A 23,023-nucleotide genomic window follows, 5' to 3' on the forward strand; every position below is an offset into this window, starting at 1 on the left:
TTGTAGTTCGGACTGGACTGTTCCCATGGGGCACAGAGTCAGCGCTGATTTGCATATCACCATTGTCTAACCCAGGGTGGTGTGGAGTGGAAAAACGATGGATTTGGGCCCAGATCTTTGGACTGGGGTGAATGTGTGACATTGATCCACATTCTGTCCATCATTGTTGTGTTTGCAGTTACCACTCTAAGTGTACTGGGGATGCTCAGACGTGAGTCCCAGGCACTCCACACCACTGGAATCAAGCTAGCCGGGCTGATGAGAGGTGTTACCTCGAAACCGGGCCGGTCCTCGGATGCTTGTTTCCGTTCTGGGAAGGACATGGCTTTTGTAGTTCGGACTGGACTGTTCCCATGGGGCACAGAGTCAGCGCTGATTTGCATATCACCATTGTCTAACCCAGGGTGGTGTGGAGTGGAAAAACGATGGATTTGGGCCCAGATCTTTGGACTGGGGTGAATGTGTGACATTGATCCACATTCTGTCCATCATTGTTGTGTTTGCAGTTACCACTCTAAGTGTACTGGGGATGCTCAGACGTGAGTCCCAGGCACTCCACACCACTGGAATCAAGCTAGCCGGGCTGATGAGAGGTGTTACCTCGAAACCGGGCCGGTCCTCGGATGCTTGTTTCCGTTCTGGGAAGGACATGGCTTTTGTAGTTCGGACTGGACTGTTCCCATGGGGCACAGAGTCAGCGCTGATTTGCATATCACCATTGTCTAACCCAGGGTGGTGTGGAGTGGAAAAACGATGGATTTGGGCCCAGATCTTTGGACTGGGGTGAATGTGTGACATTGATCCACATTCTGTCCATCATTGTTGTGTTTGCAGTTACCACTCTAAGTGTACTGGGGATGCTCAGACGTGAGTCCCAGGCACTCCACACCACTGGAATCAAGCTAGCCGGGCTGATGAGAGGTGTTACCTCGAAACCGGGCCGGTCCTCGGATGCTTGTTTCCGTTCTGGGAAGGACATGGCTTTTGTAGTTCGGACTGGACTGTTCCCATGGGGCACAGAGTCAGCGCTGATTTGCATATCACCATTGTCTAACCCAGGGTGGTGTGGAGTGGAAAAACGATGGATTTGGGCCCAGATCTTTGGACTGGGGTGAATGTGTGACATTGATCCACATTCTGTCCATCATTGTTGTGTTTGCAGTTACCACTCTAAGTGTACTGGGGATGCTCAGACGTGAGTCCCAGGCACTCCACACCACTGGAATCAAGCTAGCCGGGCTGATGAGAGGTGTTACCTCGAAACCGGGCCGGTCCTCGGATGCTTGTTTCCGTTCTGGGAAGGACATGGCTTTTGTAGTTCGGACTGGACTGTTCCCATGGGGCACAGAGTCAGCGCTGATTTGCATATCACCATTGTCTAACCCAGGGTGGTGTGGAGTGGAAAAACGATGGATTTGGGCCCAGATCTTTGGACTGGGGTGAATGTGTGACATTGATCCACATTCTGTCCATCATTGTTGTGTTTGCAGTTACCACTCTAAGTGTACTGGGGATGCTCAGACGTGAGTCCCAGGCACTCCACACCACTGGAATCAAGCTAGCCGGGCTGATGAGAGGTGTTACCTCGAAACCGGGCCGGTCCTCGGATGCTTGTTTCCGTTCTGGGAAGGACATGGCTTTTGTAGTTCGGACTGGACTGTTCCCATGGGGCACAGAGTCAGCGCTGATTTGCATATCACCATTGTCTAACCCAGGGTGGTGTGGAGTGGAAAAACGATGGATTTGGGCCCAGATCTTTGGACTGGGGTGAATGTGTGACATTGATCCACATTCTGTCCATCATTGTTGTGTTTGCAGTTACCACTCTAAGTGTACTGGGGATGCTCAGACGTGAGTCCCAGGCACTCCACACCACTGGAATCAAGCTAGCCGGGCTGATGAGAGGTGTTACCTCGAAACCGGGCCGGTCCTCGGATGCTTGTTTCCGTTCTGGGAAGGACATGGCTTTTGTAGTTCGGACTGGACTGTTCCCATGGGGCACAGAGTCAGCGCTGATTTGCATATCACCATTGTCTAACCCAGGGTGGTGTGGAGTGGAAAAACGATGGATTTGGGCCCAGATCTTTGGACTGGGGTGAATGTGTGACATTGATCCACATTCTGTCCATCATTGTTGTGTTTGCAGTTACCACTCTAAGTGTACTGGGGATGCTCAGACGTGAGTCCCAGGCACTCCACACCACTGGAATCAAGCTAGCCGGGCTGATGAGAGGTGTTACCTCGAAACCGGGCCGGTCCTCGGATGCTTGTTTCCGTTCTGGGAAGGACATGGCTTTTGTAGTTCGGACTGGACTGTTCCCATGGGGCACAGAGTCAGCGCTGATTTGCATATCACCATTGTCTAACCCAGGGTGGTGTGGAGTGGAAAAACGATGGATTTGGGCCCAGATCTTTGGACTGGGGTGAATGTGTGACATTGATCCACATTCTGTCCATCATTGTTGTGTTTGCAGTTACCACTCTAAGTGTACTGGGGATGCTCAGACGTGAGTCCCAGGCACTCCACACCACTGGAATCAAGCTAGCCGGGCTGATGAGAGGTGTTACCTCGAAACCGGGCCGGTCCTCGGATGCTTGTTTCCGTTCTGGGAAGGACATGGCTTTTGTAGTTCGGACTGGACTGTTCCCATGGGGCACAGAGTCAGCGCTGATTTGCATATCACCATTGTCTAACCCAGGGTGGTGTGGAGTGGAAAAACGATGGATTTGGGCCCAGATCTTTGGACTGGGGTGAATGTGTGACATTGATCCACATTCTGTCCATCATTGTTGTGTTTGCAGTTACCACTCTAAGTGTACTGGGGATGCTCAGACGTGAGTCCCAGGCACTCCACACCACTGGAATCAAGCTAGCCGGGCTGATGAGAGGTGTTACCTCGAAACCGGGCCGGTCCTCGGATGCTTGTTTCCGTTCTGGGAAGGACATGGCTTTTGTAGTTCGGACTGGACTGTTCCCATGGGGCACAGAGTCAGCGCTGATTTGCATATCACCATTGTCTAACCCAGGGTGGTGTGGAGTGGAAAAACGATGGATTTGGGCCCAGATCTTTGGACTGGGGTGAATGTGTGACATTGATCCACATTCTGTCCATCATTGTTGTGTTTGCAGTTACCACTCTAAGTGTACTGGGGATGCTCAGACGTGAGTCCCAGGCACTCCACACCACTGGAATCAAGCTAGCCGGGCTGATGAGAGGTGTTACCTCGAAACCGGGCCGGTCCTCGGATGCTTGTTTCCGTTCTGGGAAGGACATGGCTTTTGTAGTTCGGACTGGACTGTTCCCATGGGGCACAGAGTCAGCGCTGATTTGCATATCACCATTGTCTAACCCAGGGTGGTGTGGAGTGGAAAAACGATGGATTTGGGCCCAGATCTTTGGACTGGGGTGAATGTGTGACATTGATCCACATTCTGTCCATCATTGTTGTGTTTGCAGTTACCACTCTAAGTGTACTGGGGATGCTCAGACGTGAGTCCCAGGCACTCCACACCACTGGAATCAAGCTAGCCGGGCTGATGAGAGGTGTTACCTCGAAACCGGGCCGGTCCTCGGATGCTTGTTTCCGTTCTGGGAAGGACATGGCTTTTGTAGTTCGGACTGGACTGTTCCCATGGGGCACAGAGTCAGCGCTGATTTGCATATCACCATTGTCTAACCCAGGGTGGTGTGGAGTGGAAAAACGATGGATTTGGGCCCAGATCTTTGGACTGGGGTGAATGTGTGACATTGATCCACATTCTGTCCATCATTGTTGTGTTTGCAGTTACCACTCTAAGTGTACTGGGGATGCTCAGACGTGAGTCCCAGGCACTCCACACCACTGGAATCAAGCTAGCCGGGCTGATGAGAGGTGTTACCTCGAAACCGGGCCGGTCCTCGGATGCTTGTTTCCGTTCTGGGAAGGACATGGCTTTTGTAGTTCGGACTGGACTGTTCCCATGGGGCACAGAGTCAGCGCTGATTTGCATATCACCATTGTCTAACCCAGGGTGGTGTGGAGTGGAAAAACGATGGATTTGGGCCCAGATCTTTGGACTGGGGTGAATGTGTGACATTGATCCACATTCTGTCCATCATTGTTGTGTTTGCAGTTACCACTCTAAGTGTACTGGGGATGCTCAGACGTGAGTCCCAGGCACTCCACACCACTGGAATCAAGCTAGCCGGGCTGATGAGAGGTGTTACCTCGAAACCGGGCCGGTCCTCGGATGCTTGTTTCCGTTCTGGGAAGGACATGGCTTTTGTAGTTCGGACTGGACTGTTCCCATGGGGCACAGAGTCAGCGCTGATTTGCATATCACCATTGTCTAACCCAGGGTGGTGTGGAGTGGAAAAACGATGGATTTGGGCCCAGATCTTTGGACTGGGGTGAATGTGTGACATTGATCCACATTCTGTCCATCATTGTTGTGTTTGCAGTTACCACTCTAAGTGTACTGGGGATGCTCAGACGTGAGTCCCAGGCACTCCACACCACTGGAATCAAGCTAGCCGGGCTGATGAGAGGTGTTACCTCGAAACCGGGCCGGTCCTCGGATGCTTGTTTCCGTTCTGGGAAGGACATGGCTTTTGTAGTTCGGACTGGACTGTTCCCATGGGGCACAGAGTCAGCGCTGATTTGCATATCACCATTGTCTAACCCAGGGTGGTGTGGAGTGGAAAAACGATGGATTTGGGCCCAGATCTTTGGACTGGGGTGAATGTGTGACATTGATCCACATTCTGTCCATCATTGTTGTGTTTGCAGTTACCACTCTAAGTGTACTGGGGATGCTCAGACGTGAGTCCCAGGCACTCCACACCACTGGAATCAAGCTAGCCGGGCTGATGAGAGGTGTTACCTCGAAACCGGGCCGGTCCTCGGATGCTTGTTTCCGTTCTGGGAAGGACATGGCTTTTGTAGTTCGGACTGGACTGTTCCCATGGGGCACAGAGTCAGCGCTGATTTGCATATCACCATTGTCTAACCCAGGGTGGTGTGGAGTGGAAAAACGATGGATTTGGGCCCAGATCTTTGGACTGGGGTGAATGTGTGACATTGATCCACATTCTGTCCATCATTGTTGTGTTTGCAGTTACCACTCTAAGTGTACTGGGGATGCTCAGACGTGAGTCCCAGGCACTCCACACCACTGGAATCAAGCTAGCCGGGCTGATGAGAGGTGTTACCTCGAAACCGGGCCGGTCCTCGGATGCTTGTTTCCGTTCTGGGAAGGACATGGCTTTTGTAGTTCGGACTGGACTGTTCCCATGGGGCACAGAGTCAGCGCTGATTTGCATATCACCATTGTCTAACCCAGGGTGGTGTGGAGTGGAAAAACGATGGATTTGGGCCCAGATCTTTGGACTGGGGTGAATGTGTGACATTGATCCACATTCTGTCCATCATTGTTGTGTTTGCAGTTACCACTCTAAGTGTACTGGGGATGCTCAGACGTGAGTCCCAGGCACTCCACACCACTGGAATCAAGCTAGCCGGGCTGATGAGAGGTGTTACCTCGAAACCGGGCCGGTCCTCGGATGCTTGTTTCCGTTCTGGGAAGGACATGGCTTTTGTAGTTCGGACTGGACTGTTCCCATGGGGCACAGAGTCAGCGCTGATTTGCATATCACCATTGTCTAACCCAGGGTGGTGTGGAGTGGAAAAACGATGGATTTGGGCCCAGATCTTTGGACTGGGGTGAATGTGTGACATTGATCCACATTCTGTCCATCATTGTTGTGTTTGCAGTTACCACTCTAAGTGTACTGGGGATGCTCAGACGTGAGTCCCAGGCACTCCACACCACTGGAATCAAGCTAGCCGGGCTGATGAGAGGTGTTACCTCGAAACCGGGCCGGTCCTCGGATGCTTGTTTCCGTTCTGGGAAGGACATGGCTTTTGTAGTTCGGACTGGACTGTTCCCATGGGGCACAGAGTCAGCGCTGATTTGCATATCACCATTGTCTAACCCAGGGTGGTGTGGAGTGGAAAAACGATGGATTTGGGCCCAGATCTTTGGACTGGGGTGAATGTGTGACATTGATCCACATTCTGTCCATCATTGTTGTGTTTGCAGTTACCACTCTAAGTGTACTGGGGATGCTCAGACGTGAGTCCCAGGCACTCCACACCACTGGAATCAAGCTAGCCGGGCTGATGAGAGGTGTTACCTCGAAACCGGGCCGGTCCTCGGATGCTTGTTTCCGTTCTGGGAAGGACATGGCTTTTGTAGTTCGGACTGGACTGTTCCCATGGGGCACAGAGTCAGCGCTGATTTGCATATCACCATTGTCTAACCCAGGGTGGTGTGGAGTGGAAAAACGATGGATTTGGGCCCAGATCTTTGGACTGGGGTGAATGTGTGACATTGATCCACATTCTGTCCATCATTGTTGTGTTTGCAGTTACCACTCTAAGTGTACTGGGGATGCTCAGACGTGAGTCCCAGGCACTCCACACCACTGGAATCAAGCTAGCCGGGCTGATGAGAGGTGTTACCTCGAAACCGGGCCGGTCCTCGGATGCTTGTTTCCGTTCTGGGAAGGACATGGCTTTTGTAGTTCGGACTGGACTGTTCCCATGGGGCACAGAGTCAGCGCTGATTTGCATATCACCATTGTCTAACCCAGGGTGGTGTGGAGTGGAAAAACGATGGATTTGGGCCCAGATCTTTGGACTGGGGTGAATGTGTGACATTGATCCACATTCTGTCCATCATTGTTGTGTTTGCAGTTACCACTCGAAGTTTCAGGAGCAACACGATATGGAATTGTTATGAGGTCTGATCTCCACGCCTTCATAGTCATAACACAAGTGCAGCTTTTGCCAACTTGGGCTTGAGGCGGGATTGATATTGCTTTGCACGAGAATTGTTAAGACACTTGATGCGGTGCACATGCAGAGAGAGCTGGTGTATGCTGATGTGATTCCTTCATGCTAGGACACTAAGGTATGGGCCCGCCCTAAAACAACCCAAAGAGACCTTCTTAGATAATAATATAATATATGTGTTAGGGAGGGTGAGATATAAGTGTTGTTAACTCTTATTCATTACAGCATGTTAACATGCTGTCACCATTCGCTTTTTATGTCTTAGTAACTATGCTGATAATTTTGCTACTGATAATAAGTATACTTGTATTATCAAAGATACTGCGCCTGAGAAGACGGCATTAGTAAATAAACATTTCAAATGCACATGTGTCTTCTTTACTCCATGTTCTGGTTTGTAATGATAATATAACGAAAGAGTGTTCATGAGTCCCACGTACCCTGAGGTACTGTAAGTTCATGTTCTGGTTTGTCTAAACATTGGGTGTTTGATATGTCCAATGAGACACTGTAGCTAGCTCGGTAAGGGGTGAGTTGGTTGCTAAGGTAAGTTTTGGGACATCCTAATTTGCCGAGGTTCCACTCCTCTGTGCACAGTTCTGTGTGAGTACAGAAACCCTGCAACAAGAGGTTATGTAGACTTGGACAACTTACAGCTATGGCAACACCACTGGGTTGTGACGTAGCCTCTTCCTAAACAAGCCATGTAAAAACAAAAAGTATTGATTTGGTTCCTTCACTGACAGCTATGCAATATAAGTAACTAGATGTTTGTGTGTCACTTCTCCTTTTCTGTCTATTTGTCCTCTAGAGCGGTGCTCCGTTTACCTGCGCTGTAGCCAGGTGAGGTGGAGCTATTCTCTCCTACCACTTAGGTAAGCGAGTATATACAAGTGATGTGTGTGAGACCTGTATGATTAACCATAAAGATAGACATATATTAGCTCTCAATGATGATTGCTTTCAAGATATTTTAAACACAGCGATCTAACCATAACAACATGTTGTGCGTTTCCTATCTATATATTTGTTCTCCCATTTCCTGTGAACCATGAAGTAAGGAGAAAGACGATATAACTAACACTCAGGTAACTTTTTACCTTTTTTAACAATCTTTTGTAGCAGTAGCGTTAATGGTCCTGAAGAAGCAGCAGGATACCGACTGGGTCCAAAAAAGTCTGCAGAAACATGTCGACCTTTCATTCTCTTTAGTGGTTATTTGCTGATGCCACTACGCACTTTTTATTGATTTGGGAATGAAGGAAGGCATATTAAAGTTTTTCCTCTCCTTCACTACCCAATTTTATTATTCCTAATAAATTCACTTATTCACTCACACTTTTCACATCTCTAGCACTGCTTTTCAGTCACCATCAGACACACCCCCCTTTGATACCTAAAACCACTGGGTCCTACAGGCTAGGCTTTGACATCTGCCAGTCAGCTGTGGGCATTCCACTCCATCTGGTTGGTCTAAAGGATCCCAGATGATTAAGGGCGGACTCGTGTGGTGACTGATGGGAATCTGGTCAAAAGGAGTGGATACCCTATGCGTGACTATAGTAGCACATATCATTAGTTTAATTTGATCAGTTTCCTCTCTTACTTTTACATAGATAGTTTTTCTTTTTTGACCTCATGCTACCTAATGTTGGTTTAATTGGTAGTGTAGGGACAGTAGCATTGGTAGGTCACTAAACTTTCCCTGGGACCCTCCTTCTCTCTGTTTTGTATAAGCCTCTATTACCACCACGACGTCATGAAAAGTAACGTTTTGATGGTGATAGGGACTTGTAAATATGCCCTCAAGTCTGCACACACTTTTCAGTACTAAAGTACTTGGAAAACACACTACCAGCACACACATATTAACCTCATGCACACTGTTCCCCATTTCAAACTAAGGGGCCTATTTATGGAAGTGGCAGGCAGTGGTAGGGAAAGGCCAGGAATGTGATGAATTTATGGCAATACAGGGCACTCCTGCCTTTACCTCTGCACTGGTACCCTTTTGGCAGCCTAGTGCCAACACTGGCACCCTAGCACCATGCTGCAAGGGTGCCTGTGTTGCTTGCAGGATTGTTTTTGTGCAGAAAGGGACATACATGTGTGACTCACACCAGCTTGTAAATAGATTCCTATGTGTTTTGTGTGTCTTGCACACACACTTGTATTCTGCACATGATTTTCTCTTGCACACACTTCCAGATCAATCTGATGTTGGGCAGGGGTGCGAGAAGACACCACATCAGCAGAACGTTAGAATGAATGAGTGAGTTTGTAGCCCTCACTGTAGTGAGCCAAGGTTGCATGGTCATGTTTACTGCTACTGATCACTGCACAGTATGCTGCCACCTCCATGTTTGCTCTGTTTTGCTCCTGTTGAAGGTTGTAGCATACAGCAACTATGAGGGTAGGACAACAATGCCTGCCACCGCTTTTTGTCGCTAGGAGGGAAAACATGGCAGCCGGTGCTTGAAGCTGGTTGCACGATCCCTTTTAGCTCATTCTTTCTCTTCTGCCTGCATCTACTGCATCTACTACATACCCACTCATTGTTGGTCCGTCGCAGGGGCATCTGGACGTGCTCCGCGTTCTTTCCTGTTGTCCGCCTTCGCCGGGAGTGTACCCTGCCTGCTGTGAAGTTGCTCATTCTGCCTGCTTCTGTTGGGAGGTGGCAGCCCAGGAGGAGGGGTGGGGCTGCAGGGCAGCGGCATGCGGTCTCCTCCGGGACAGCACGAGCTGAGGCAGCACACGCTCTGCTTGCTCCACTGCAGCTGAGGGATCTGTATCGGCAGCAAGGAAGTTGGGTGAGAGCGAGGAGCTCAATGAAGCTCACCAGCAACTCCTGAGCCCACAACGGAGTCTGGCTGTCTCACCGGGCTCAGTTACTGCCATATGTTTCGGGAAAAGGTATTGGGGGGTCTTTTCAGGCTCCTCCAAAGTGGTGTCTAGAGCGAGGAGACAGGCCTCAATAAGGGACAAGGCTACCAGTGGGAGAGGAAAGGAAGGCCCTCATCCCCATTTCAAGGTATACCCAAAGACTCAGAAGGGGGCAAACTACAGCAGGTGCGAGGTCAAAAGTAGGAGTATCAAAGCTGGTAAACGCAAGGTTAGGGCCAAGCCCTGGGACCAAAACATTGAAATCACTCCATAGTTAAGATCCTATTTCAAAGTGCAGCCCATTGTGGTGTTTATAGTGAAGCAGGGTGAAACACTTAGAAAGGGAGTACTAGCTCTACCTAACCAGATCCCTTATACAGAGCAAATGGTGACTTCAGTGCCTTTAGTGCCTCCCCTAAAGAATTATAACAGCAGCCAGTGGATTTAATAGGGATATTCAGGGGGCACACAGAGACCCTTTAGAAGGAACGTGAATAAAACTAAACCCAGTAAGATCCTCCCAAATTTCCTCACCTACTCTCTGAAGGGGGAAGACTTCACATTTGAAATTTATTGTGATCATGCTCGAGACACCCTAGATAGGCAGTGGGACCTGGGGAGCAAACTAGAAGACTTCAAGAAGCTGGGGGCTGTCTCCCAACCTATATTCCTTGCCTCCCTACAATTCATGCACAAAAATAAAATGTATAACAACAGGTCTAAGCAAGAGGCAGATGAATTGCTGGAGAACATGCAAAAAAGCAATGTTTAATGATGGGAAGTCCCCTCTCCATCCTCTGCTTTCTTTTTCCTTTCTCTCTTCCATTTCTGTCATTTTAGAAAATAAGGTTGTTAGCTAAAAAATCAGACACCCCTCTCTACTGAGCAGAGGGTTTGGGTGAAGGGCCCGGCTCAGATACTTATTGGAAACAAGAAATATGTATAATAGACAAAAATAACAGGGAATACATGGGAAATCCATGTAAGAGGGTAAAAACACTTGGAGATTTTGTTTTTTGCATGGTTTATTAGGGCTCTGACATTTGTACTAAAGAGTGCTAAAGAGGTGAGTTGCCTCCGAGTGTAGCAGATAGTACTACCATCAAGTCCAGGTTAGTTGTAGGGTGGGTTTTCAAGGGTGGGGGGGATTGAGAGGGGAACACAGGGTGGGGAGCAGGTCTGGGGAAAAAACTAAAAAATCCCCATTCACCTTAGTCAGTCCTCTGCATTTTGTTTGGAAAGTCTGGTCCATCGTCCATGAGCTTTACTATAAAGGCCCCAGATTCAGTTCAAAACTGGTGTATCAAAAGAATGGTCCAGTTTTTGTCATGAATGTGAATGTGTTGTGTGTTAAAAGAAGAAGGGAAAAAATTCTACAATATATAAGGAATTCTCCAGCACACGTCATCATTCTACAGTAGACACAGCTTTTTCTAAAAATGTTAAATGGATTGAACATTTGGTCTGTACTGACCAAAGTGTTAGTATTAGAGGGGTGGCAGTACTAATAAAAAAGCAAGCCAAGGCACACCTACTAAACTCATTAGTTGAAACTTAAGGAAGGTAGGGTCATCATTGAGGTCACAATAATGGGAAACCTCTTCCCTCTGGTAGGATACTACAGCCGGAACCATGATGACCCAGACTCTGATGACGGAACCACTCCGTCATCAGCCTCGGTAGCGCTGTGCTGATGACGGATCAGTTCCGTCATGGCCCGCTCGACGCACCTGCGCGGCTCTGATTTTGCGCCTGCGTTGGGCGTTCTATTGAGCGGGCGGGGCCATGACGGAACCGCTCCATCATGAGCACAGTTCAACTGAGGCTGGTGACAGAGCGGATCTGTCACCAGCATGGGCGCGCCGCACGACCCCCCGCCCCCTTACTGCTGCGACGGAATAGCCGCCGCAGCGAAGGTGTTAAAAACCATACTTTCAAACTTGCTTGAATTCCCTGATCCTTCGATTGTGGACAGGGACTTCAATATGGTATTGGATCCTAATCTAGATAAATCACCTAACAGCAGGGCTACAATACCATTGAAATCACATGCTTATCTCCATTCTATGAAGAAGCAGATGGGGTTAAGCGATGCTTAGAGGGATAGACAGGTCTTCAGCCGGGTGTCGCTTACCATACCAGGAAGTACAGCCATAAATCTAGGATAAATTATATCCTGATTAGCCTCAGCTTGAGGGGGAAAATCAGGGACATTGGTTATCTGACACCACATCTATCTGATCACTCTGGGGTGTACCTAGATTTAGAGCTCAATAGTGGGAAGATTGGTAGTGTTTAGACTCTTGATCGCACATTGCTACAAGATGTAGATGAGATGAACTTCTTGTGTCTGGAGACAACTGACTTCTTGGGCTATACTGGGGGTCGCCCTCAACCCCTATTGTTTGGGACTCCTTGAAGGCATATCTAAGGGGGAACATTTCTTGCAGAACATATTTTAGAAATACGAGTTAAAGATAAGAGGTAGCCCAAATAGAAGAAGAAATGAAAAAAAAGTCGGGGTGGACGGGAGGTACATCGCAGAAGCAGAGAAGCAGCAGGAAAATAATGTCAAACTGGTGAAACTAAATGACCAACTTGATACTGACCTCCAAACAAGAGTCATGAAACAATGGGAGGCTAGCAAATTAGCCCACTTCAAATATGGCGAGGGGCAGGGAGGCTTCTGGCTTGGAAAGCAAAAATGGATAGTGCACTTAACCTGATTGAAGAGACTGTAGACAGTAACAGTATGAAAATGTTATCCACAGACAAAGAAATAGAGGGTGCCTTTTACTATTTCTTCCACACACTATATATAAAAAACAGAACAGTTAATAAACTAAAGGCAGGGGCATGACTGATTTAATGTACGCTCAACCCCTTGGATGCTGTACAGCAACAATTCGTAGAGCGAAAAATCACTTAAGAAGAGTTTAAGAGAGCTATTCAATCTAGTAAAGGAGGTAAGGATGTGGGTCCAGACAGTCTCCCAAAGGAGCTTTATAAAAACCTGGGGGAGGTCCTAATCTCAGTAATGATTGAGCTCTTTAATGAGATTGTAAGCAAATGCGGAGAAACTGCCAGATTATTGGGGTGATGCTACAATTAATTTAATTCTAAAGCCTGGGAAAAATCCAGCAAGCTGTGTCATATGAAACCATATCTCTAAATATGGACTATAAAATCTTTGCTAAGGTCCTTGCTGCCAGACTAGGTGCAGTAGCATGTGATATGTTGCATCTTGACCAATAAAGGGTCTGTTAAGGATAGAAACGTGTTTAAACTCACATACAACCTCATTGGCGCAATAGACCTTGCCACATTATAGTCGCTTCCCCTTACTACCATGCCCCTTGATGCCACCAAGGCTTTCAATAGAATAAACTGGGTGTTTTTGCTGGCTGTGTTGGAGAAATATAACATTGGCAAGAACTTCTGCCGAGCCATCAAGTTGATATATCGAGACCCATCTGCTAAACTATTAGTTAATGGCAAACTCAACACTAGAGGGACTATTAGGGTTGTTCACTATCCCCCCTTTTATTTAATCCACAAATTGATCCATTTGCTCAAAGACAGAGAGAAGAGGCAAATATTGCCCCTTTTAGGCAAGAAGAATGGGAAAGTTAAGTGGCCCATTATGTGGACGACATATTAGTTCTTTCCTCTAACCTCCTAACTGCCTTCCCCTTAGTTATAAAGCACATAGAAGGTTTTGGAAGGATATCAGGGTATGAGGCCAATGCAGGGAAAACAGAGGGGATGTCTTGGAATATGAGGGCGAGTCAACATCAGACTAAAAGAGAGATGAGGTACATGGGGGTAAAAATAGTACAGGACATCAATAAAAGCACAACGATTAATCTATCTAATGTGACACTAGAGTGTTCACGGCTCATGAAAAGCTGGGCCTACCTACCTCTTTCAATTTTTGCGAGACCGGGTAAAAATGATTGTGCTTCCAAAAATCACCTTCTTCTTTAATGCCATTCCACTACACTTTAGCAAGCCTTCTATAGATAAGCTCCAACAGACTATAAACTCCTTTGTATGGACCTACGGAGGAGTTAGTATAGCCTGGAAGAAACTGAGACATAGGAGGGAAATGGGTCGTCTGTCCCTATCAGACTTGCAGTACTATGCCTGGATGTGCCAACTGTCACACACCTGGATGTTGCTGAAATCACCAGATCAAGAAAGGGTGGTGGCAATATTCTCAGCAATGCTGAAAGGCGCCCACTTGACCCAGGAGGTATGTGAACCCGGGACAGGAGGAGACGTCAGGGTGATTCTCATAGCTCGCTCACCTTATCTTCTGGTGCTCATCTTGTCAATGGCACCTTGTGATGTCCCCAAAGGGCAAGCCCTCAGAGGCCGGTACAGGGCATCCCTTGGCTCTAAGGCCCAGGAGTGAGGGCAATGGTGTTCCTCGCACCTGACTCGCCTTCTCCTTTGGTGCTAGGCTCAGTAGCTGGTGATGTGTGTCCACAGATCACTCAGAGGCCTGCGCAGATGATCCCTGAGCTCTGAGGCCCAAGAGAAGTGTGGGCTCACTCCAATGAGAGTAGCTCGCAGCAGGACACATCCCTCCTCAGACCAGCACTCAGTTTGGAACGGTGATCTCAGCTGTCCCTTGCCTACCTCCTAGCTCTGGACTCTCTCTCCGCCCCTGATCCTCTCTTAGGCTCCCGACTCGTACCTACCCTGTGAATCTACATACTCGCTCCCTGCTGGCTCTCTCCTACCCTACAGCTGCACATAACAACATTAGGAGTGCGAGCTGGACTTCTGTTGCGACTCCAGTTCCAAACTGGAGCATTTTGGAATTGTGCCTTCAAAAAAAGGGCCTGAATGCTCCCCCTCTACAAATAATGAAATGTATGGGCATATCGCCCGATTGTATTCAAACTGTGAATGCATTAATATTAGGGTGAGCATGTCTGCCCTTAAGATCTGCTCCGCTGGGGGCCACACCCATGCCAAAGAGGGAACACCCAATAGATCATTACAGAAAGGGCCACAGAAGCATCTGAGGACCTTTCTGTAGTGGTAAAGTGCCGGGGGTTGCAAAGTTGGTGGAAGTGCATGTTTTGCTCCTGAGACTCTTTGTATAATATGGCCCCTAGAAGTCTTGATCTCCTGAGCTTTCAGTGGAACAAACCTGACATCGAGGCTGTGTCACAGTTGAAGGTAGATGGCTTGACTCTTAACGTCTGGTTGCCCACTTAAGGAGCTTTTTCCAAAAGTTGTTTCAAACTTCTTTACATTTCTGGAGATTCTTTCTGAAGTTCATCTTGAGGGTTCCACAATGTACCTGGCCAAATCCTTAAAAGTCCAGTGGAAGCTCTCCTGGCTGGGGACATCTTGAAGGAGCTGGTGCAGGGAGGCTCTGTTAACCTGTTGCTTTCAGGGAGTTCACTCCTTAATCCTTTTTGAAGCAAGAACAAGTCCACATGGCTGTAGTTCCAAGTGTGCGAGGGGATTCAGATTGCAATTCTTTGGAGTAGATCAGGGTTCAAGCAGGGCATTCCTTCTTCTTGTAGTTTCGGGTAGCAAATCTGAGTTGCTATGTAGCTGTCATATATTTATTCAATGATCTGGGGTGAAAAGCAGGGCGCACCCCTGTCCAATGAGGTGCAGGGTACCTCCAAAGCATGACAGCTTCCTCCAAAGTGTGGCATATTTGTGTCCCACAAAGCACTGCACTTTCAATTTCAAGATAGAGATGTTCTATCCTTTGGAGTAAGAGTTTGCTAAACAACCTACTGGAGTGGCTCATTTCCATTAACACTTCCCCTTCATCTCCTAAAAATTGAATTCCCGGGCCTGCCATCTTGCAGGTCGGATAGAAAGAGGGGGTAGGCCTAGCTGGCATTCCTTACTATCCTTGATTTACCCAGCTCCTGACCCGGCCTGTTCTCTGCAGCTGCTAAGCTTCCCCATCAGAAAAACCTCTCCTCTATTCAAGTCCCTTATCACCTCATCAAAGCAGCGTGCTCAGCCTGTTAAAACTGACCAATCAGGAGAGGCCGCTATAAGGCTGGATTTTTGCTCACAGAAAAGAAAGTCCTCGAATATCTTTTTTGTACTAGTTATGATCAACTTAACAGTGGCAAGTTGTTGGATTAATCATTACCATTCTGTTAGATCCCGATTAGGGTAACCTGGGTCACTTGCGACCACCTCTCAGCCTTCCATATCAAATGAAGAGTCAGTCAGACAGTAGAGAATACAAACCAATATCTGTTTATTTGGATTACACTCACGGCAGAGCCCAGTCTGCCCAGTCACCTAGGAGTGCTGCAGAGGGACTTGCCTCAGCAATCATAAATATACACTATGTACATTTCTGATCTAATAAAGGCACGCCAACCATGGAATTTTCAAAGCAGATACAACAGAACAGAGAAATACAAAAAATACGTTTCCATTCTGCAGCTGGGCACACACTATCTAACAGTCAAGGTCATTCTGCTCGTGCCCGGCACTAGACAAGTGGGAGAGGGTTTCTGTCTAAGGGGAAAGGTATGAGTTAATAGGAACAGTGTATTTATTAGTGAAGCAAAACATAACCTTGGAGAAACAGAACCTAACTGAGGCCTTTTCTCGGAAAAAGCAGAGGATATTATTCCATTGTAACTCAAAATGGTGTCTGCATATCAAATGGTGCCGCAAATTCTAACATACATGTAATAACACATAAGCAGGATTCCTTTATTTTCTAAAAGTATAGTTGACTATGCACAGTCCATGTCCTCAAGATCAGGGACGGAAACAGTAAGGAGGTAAGAAGTCTCAAAAATGCCCGATTCAATCAGCATGAGGGCCTCTATGTCCTGCCGGACCATAATTGCAGCATTAGTATCATGAATGGATGTTTTCATTGGAAGAAAAAGAGTGGTGCAATAGGAGCAACAGAATGGGAGACACTGAATGAGGATACAACAAAGTATCAGCACTATAACTAGATAAATTATCTATTCAAAAATCCAATCCCAATTGCCGAACAACAACCAACTCCAATTTCCACTTTCCATTCCTTTGACATTCTCCAAGATATCTAATATATGTTTAGTGATATTGTGTTCCATATTCTTAATCCCAACTAAGCATTGGTACCCAACTACAGCGCACACACCACCACTCTTAGCCAAGATGAAGTCAACTGCATATCTGGTCTGCTCAGAATAAATCGGCCTACTTTCCAATTAAGTGTTGATTGCACGCAAAGCTGCTATAGTGGAGTTAGACAATATCTGTAGCTTACATCCAAAATACTCTCTAGTTTTCTCACCTCTAGCCATAGCAGTACTTCCAAACGTAATTATGGAGGAGAGAAAGTATCCAAAAGGGATCCCATTACTGTAATTGTTGGCTTCCAAAGCTGTCACTCCATCACAGAACTCTGCAGTTAAAGTTCTCTTTGCCCATCTTACACATGGCTTACTGTAATTACAAGGCACACCTAGGGGAAGCACCATTCCTTGAGCAACATCACCTGTACCATTATAAACATTTGAATAAGTACCATTAGACAGGAAATACAATTTTGGATGTGCATAAAGTGGTCCTTCATAATTTACTGGAGCATATCTGGTGTTCATTCCAAAGGTACTCGGATCCTTTTCTTTTGCTAAAGACATCGTATTTTTAAACAATACTATCCCAGAACAATTGATATACAAAAATGCATCAGTACTATTTATAACCAGTTTTCCGGCTGACTGTTAAATCTTGGTAATGCCAGCCCACTAAGGTAACATTCTGTTCTTTCATATACAAATTATCAGAATATGTATTTTTGCCACACCCTGGATATCCTCTTCCTCGTAGCTTCCTATAATATAGACAAGGGCCAGGATACCCCATACCAAACTCACCATTTACCTCTACAAACTTGGATGGGCTGGTATATGTATAATTGACAGATGACAATGGGTAAGCAGTCCATGAACTTGTGACAGATTCTGAAGGATAACAAGCTGTACCTTCTCCAAAGGATCTTTTCTGCCAAACCCTAAGAGTAACCTTAATCTCGGTGCACGATGTTGCATCATAGTTATGTTCCAAGACCCATGACACCCCACCCAAAACCAATAGCAGCAAGATCACAAGAACAATAAATATGAACTTTTTCTTTGTAGACCAGAAAACATGTGTTAGAACAGTGAAAATCACTGGCTGCTCTTCCTCAGCAACCATCCTGCCAAAGGGATGCATAACAACTGTTGAAATGGGGAAGAAATACAAGCAAGAGAAATACACAAGTTCCCAGTGTCTTTCAGGCTTCACTGGTACAGGCTCCTATTAATCAACAAAATGTTGGCGCTATTGCGCACCAGCAATGTAGCTTGCTCTATCCTAAGCTTGTATTTCCACGTCAACCTGGATAATATATCCCTAAGGGGATACGTTTAATCTATCCTGTCCAATGTTCCAATAGTGCACTATTTTTTCATCACCCTAAACTAACTCTGTTGGTACTATAGTATAGTATACCCTAACAATCCATCCCTGACTAATCTGACTTCCCTTCTGATGCACAGCACCATGCGAAGACGCATGTTTTACCTAGTATTTGCATGGACAGAAGGATCAACAATAGCTTTTATATCTGGTGGATCTGCTGCATTCAGCACTTCATCACTTTCCTCGTCTGTCCGCATCCAGGTCAGCCTGGCATCGCTGAAGGGGACAAACTGAAGCACCATATCACACTCGTAGTCTCCTACTCCATCCTTCACTCACTGATCGTAGGGCATAGGCAGGGGGACCCTGCAACAGTCAGTGGCAAGGATCCAGTTCTTGCCGAAACTTTGACTGAGGTGCGTGTGGCTAGAAGGGCCTATTCTTGTCCCTTCCAATGCTGCACCAAACTTTTCTTCTGCTGACAATTCCATATGAGGATGTAGTCCCCAGGCTGAATGTTGTGTACGGGCCCCTCGGGTGTACCCGGCAGGGTTTTCTGGACCTGTTGGTGAATAGAATGCACATTTTCAGTTAACTGGCACAGATGGTCAATCAACAACGGGTACTCAAAATCATAAAACTGTCAAGGGCATGAGACTCCCTAGACATTTGCCGGGCATCCAAACACGGGCTCGTACAGTTGTAGAAAATTGACAGCGATCAGTGTTAGCATTTAGCTGAAGCCATCTTGTTTTCGGCAGCCATTTTGTCTGCCATGTGCTCACCATGTGCTTTTTCCTTCTCTGTTGTTTACCCTTGTGCTCTGCTTAGAGGACTAGCTATACTTAGACTCTTCCACTCTGCACATGCACAGAGGAATCTGTAACTGTTCATACACATGCTTTAGTCAGGTTGTTTTCACTGGAGTCAGCAACTGCTAGCTCCTCCCTTACTATTGTCTGTGCATTTCAATATGACCATTTATGTATGTAACTCTCCTATGTGTGCTTGTATCGCCTTCTTTTGAGCCTCTGTGTTGGTATAACAGACCCATGGTTCTTCTACTCCTTGTGCTACTTCATACAATGCTGAAGGGTGTTGTGTGAATGTAGATCCACCTAATGAGCTTTAATAAAAGTCTTGTTTTACATTTCAGTTTCCGTGCCAACTTCTATTTACTTGTCTGAGGACTTGCGTGCAGAGAAGGGCGAACCCCTAGAACTGGTATGCCTGGTTGAGGCTCAGCTGTACACAGTGATAATCCTGTCCTTGAATGTGCTGTTGTTCTTGTTGACAAAAGAGCTAATAGTAAAGCATCTGGCCACTGCAACCCTATTGTCTCCTGAACTTTTGCCAATTTAAGTTTGAGAATACCATTGTATTTCTCAACCGAAATCTGCTGAGTGTGGGTGGCTGGCAGCATGGAACTTCTACTTTATGTGCAAACCATCACAAATCAATTGGTTCATTTTTGCATTGAAATGACTTCCATTATCACTCCAGATCAAACGGGGCAAGCCAAAATGAGGAAAGAACTCCTTCAGGAGCGCCTTTGCAGTCGTAATTGCTGTATTGTCCTTAGTTGGATAGGCCTCACCGCATTTACTGAATGCACATATAACGACTAAAACATACTTCTAATTGTTACATCTATCTAATTCTATATAATACATCCGGAGGATCTCAAAAAGGAAAGTGGGTGGCACAAAATTAACAGGCCGTGTGGGTGTACCCTTTCCAGGATTGTGCAGGATTGTGCATCATGCACACAATATAGTACATCACTAAGCATGCAGCTGTGTTCGAGATATTATCATTCTGACATACAAAGTCCAACAGCTTGCAAATACCCTTAGCACTGATATGGGCTGGGCCTTGGGCCATCATAGGTACAGGAAGAACATATGTATCATGCAACATCCATCCTTGCTTTCCTGATTTATCAATCCAACATCCCTCATCGTTCAATTGTGCTCTACACTCCTGTCATATTGCCAACTCTTTGATTGTGGCTTTACTCTGTATCTCTTTCACATTGTCAAGTGTATCTTCAACCATAGAAACTTCAGGCACCCACCTGGCCTGGCCTTCTACAACATTCTTTTCATCTTAGTCCAGGCCGTTTCTTTAGCTTTCTGAACTGCAAAATGATTCTCCTTTCCCACATCATCAGTGACTTTCTGATGAGCACTACACTTTACTATTGCCATTTTCTTTGGGGGTGTCAAAGCTGACAAAACCCTCAACATAAGGTGCCCATGCAGAATTTTGGTGCCCTGTGAAGTAAGAAACCCTCTCTCTGTCAAGGGTCAACCAAAATTATACGCTACACCTTAGGAATACTGACTACAAGTATAAATATTGACAACTAGTCCTTCATTCAATTCACAAGCTCGAATAGGGGCATCAAATTCAGCAGCCTGAGCTGACTGATGAAGGGATGTCTCTACTACTGTAAGCAGTGTAGTAATAGCATAAGCAGCAGTAGTGGTGCCATCTGGTAGTTTAAAACAAGAACCAAAAACATATAGTTCCCCTTGTAGGTCAGATATGGGTACATCAGTCAAGTATACCCGTCCTTTCTCATCTTCTTCCGTCTGGAAAATACAATCATGTTTGTCAACTTCATCACTTTCAGAAGGGAGGGGCAGTAATGTGGCTGGATTCAGAGTGGCACATCTCATGAGGTGTTTAGCAAACAACACTAATTCATAGCCAGTCCGACGTGCACTGGTGAGGTGCTGTGTCTTTGTCTTATTCAAAAGTGTATCAACAGCATGGGGTACCATGACTGTGAAATCAGTATCTAGAACAAGTCTGGCCTGATCAAAACAGCCACTGCTGTGCCCGCTCTTAGACAACTCGGGAGGGCTCTCACGACTGGATCAAGGACAGCGAAGAAATAAGCACACGCCATTTCTTATCTCCAAATTTTTGTGTTAAAACGGAAAGCGTCATCCAGCTCATGGACGTACAACACAAATGGTTTGTTATAATCTCGAGTGCCAAGTACTGGAGCTGAACAAAGTGCAGTTTTCAATTGCTCAAAAGACTGCTGACATTCAGGCGTCCAAGGCAAAGGCTCATGGACTACTTTAGTTGTTAATGCAGGAAAGGTTTTGATTAGTAGGGTTTGACCAGGTATCCAGCCTGCAATAGAAAGTGATACCTATAAAAGCAAGCAAACCTTTCTGAGTTTAGGAAACAGGCATTTTAACAATGGTGCCAATGCACTCAGGGGTGAGCTTCCTACCTTCCTTCGGCAGTAGTTGACCTAAACATGAGACCTCCTCTCAAAAATATTGAAATTTAGAAAGAGAAATGTTATGTCCAAATGCAACAACAATTTAACTGTACTATCTCTTCAGCCTATTTCCGTATCAGAAGCAATAAGGAGATCGTCAACATACTGTACCAATACATTACCTGCAAGAAGCAAAATGGAATCCATTTGACTTTTCAAAACCTGGCTGTAAATACTGGGACTCTCAGTATAGTCCTGAGGAGCTCTACAGAATCTAAAGCTTCTTCCAGCTAGGGTATACCCAAACAGATATCTGCTATCAGGATGAATAGGAATACTGAAAAACGCATTTTTCAAATCAATGACAGAAAATAATTTAGCTAGTGGAAGGAATCATTCTCAAATGTGTAGTAATATCCAGGACCACTGGAAACAGAGGAATTACTATTTGGTTAACTTGGTGCAAATCAATCACAAAACAATACACATTTTCATGGTCTTCAGGAGAACATGAGGGTGCCATTTCCAGTAGCGGTCCGTGGTGGGAGTCCTGCTAGGTGGTGATGTGGGGCGGGGGAGGGGGGTAGTAAACTACGGAATACTTCCAAATAGAGTTAAGTAAACATATAAATAAATAAAACAAACTTCGTTGTGTGCACTGCACCACACCCCTGGCACATAAGGTTGTCCTTAGGGGTAACTTATATATACAAAACAAGGTAGACTACAACTTTGGAAGTTCCTTTAATTCCAAAGTCAAATTTGCATATAATTTACTTTTAGAGTAAGTCTGCAAAGAAGGGCTGTCTGTAAAGCAAGGCTGCCTTTAAAAATGACAGAAGGGAACACAGCAGTGCACATTCCAGTGGAGAGAATCTACACGGCCTTTAAACAGCACTGCCCTAATATATACTATGGATTTAGAGGTAGTTCGAATTCCCCTTGTCCTAATATATACTGGGGACTTAAAGAGGTTTGTCATTGCCAATTGTAAGATACCTAATTACCATATAACTTTTTAATCGGAGCACTGACGCTGGGCCTCGATAGCATAGCCCAGGGCTCAGTCAGAGTCAGTTACCACCAGCATCAGTCAAAAAATGGGGGCGAACAGGGCAAAAAGGATGGCTTTTATCACACCTTTGCATCATCAAGGTGGATGGTCCTACACTGGAACTCCATGTGGGAACCATGTCTTGCCATTTACTGTCATCAGAATTACACTACTTGCTATTCTGGCAGCTTACACAGTATCACAAGTCAGAGGACCTGGAAGGCGGAGCTTGCCTGGTCTAAAGCTGGCCGCAAACTAGCTTAGTACTACAAGCCTGTTTCACTATCCTTCAAGATCCTGATTAATTAATGTCCTGATTTAACCTACCACCACCCGGTGAGACGAGTTTGGGCCATGTGCAGAGCCTGCCACCTGAGAGTTCTGCGAAATTGACTGCATTGCAGTGATTGACAAACTTGCTCTCTGAGGGCTGGTTTGCGGCCTGCCGTCACTGTGGTTTGTACTGCTGGAACGGGGCGTCCTGCAGCAGAACCGGAGATTGACTCAATGGCCTCCAGTTGCTGTGCAGAGAAGCCCAGATGACACCTGAGCTGGACATCTGTTGAGGGCCTGCGGTGAGCCTGCTCTGAGGC

Source organism: Lissotriton helveticus, chromosome 3_1, assembly GCF_964261635.1.
Source record: "Lissotriton helveticus chromosome 3_1, aLisHel1.1, whole genome shotgun sequence".
NCBI classification, from domain to species: domain Eukaryota; kingdom Metazoa; phylum Chordata; class Amphibia; order Caudata; family Salamandridae; genus Lissotriton; species Lissotriton helveticus.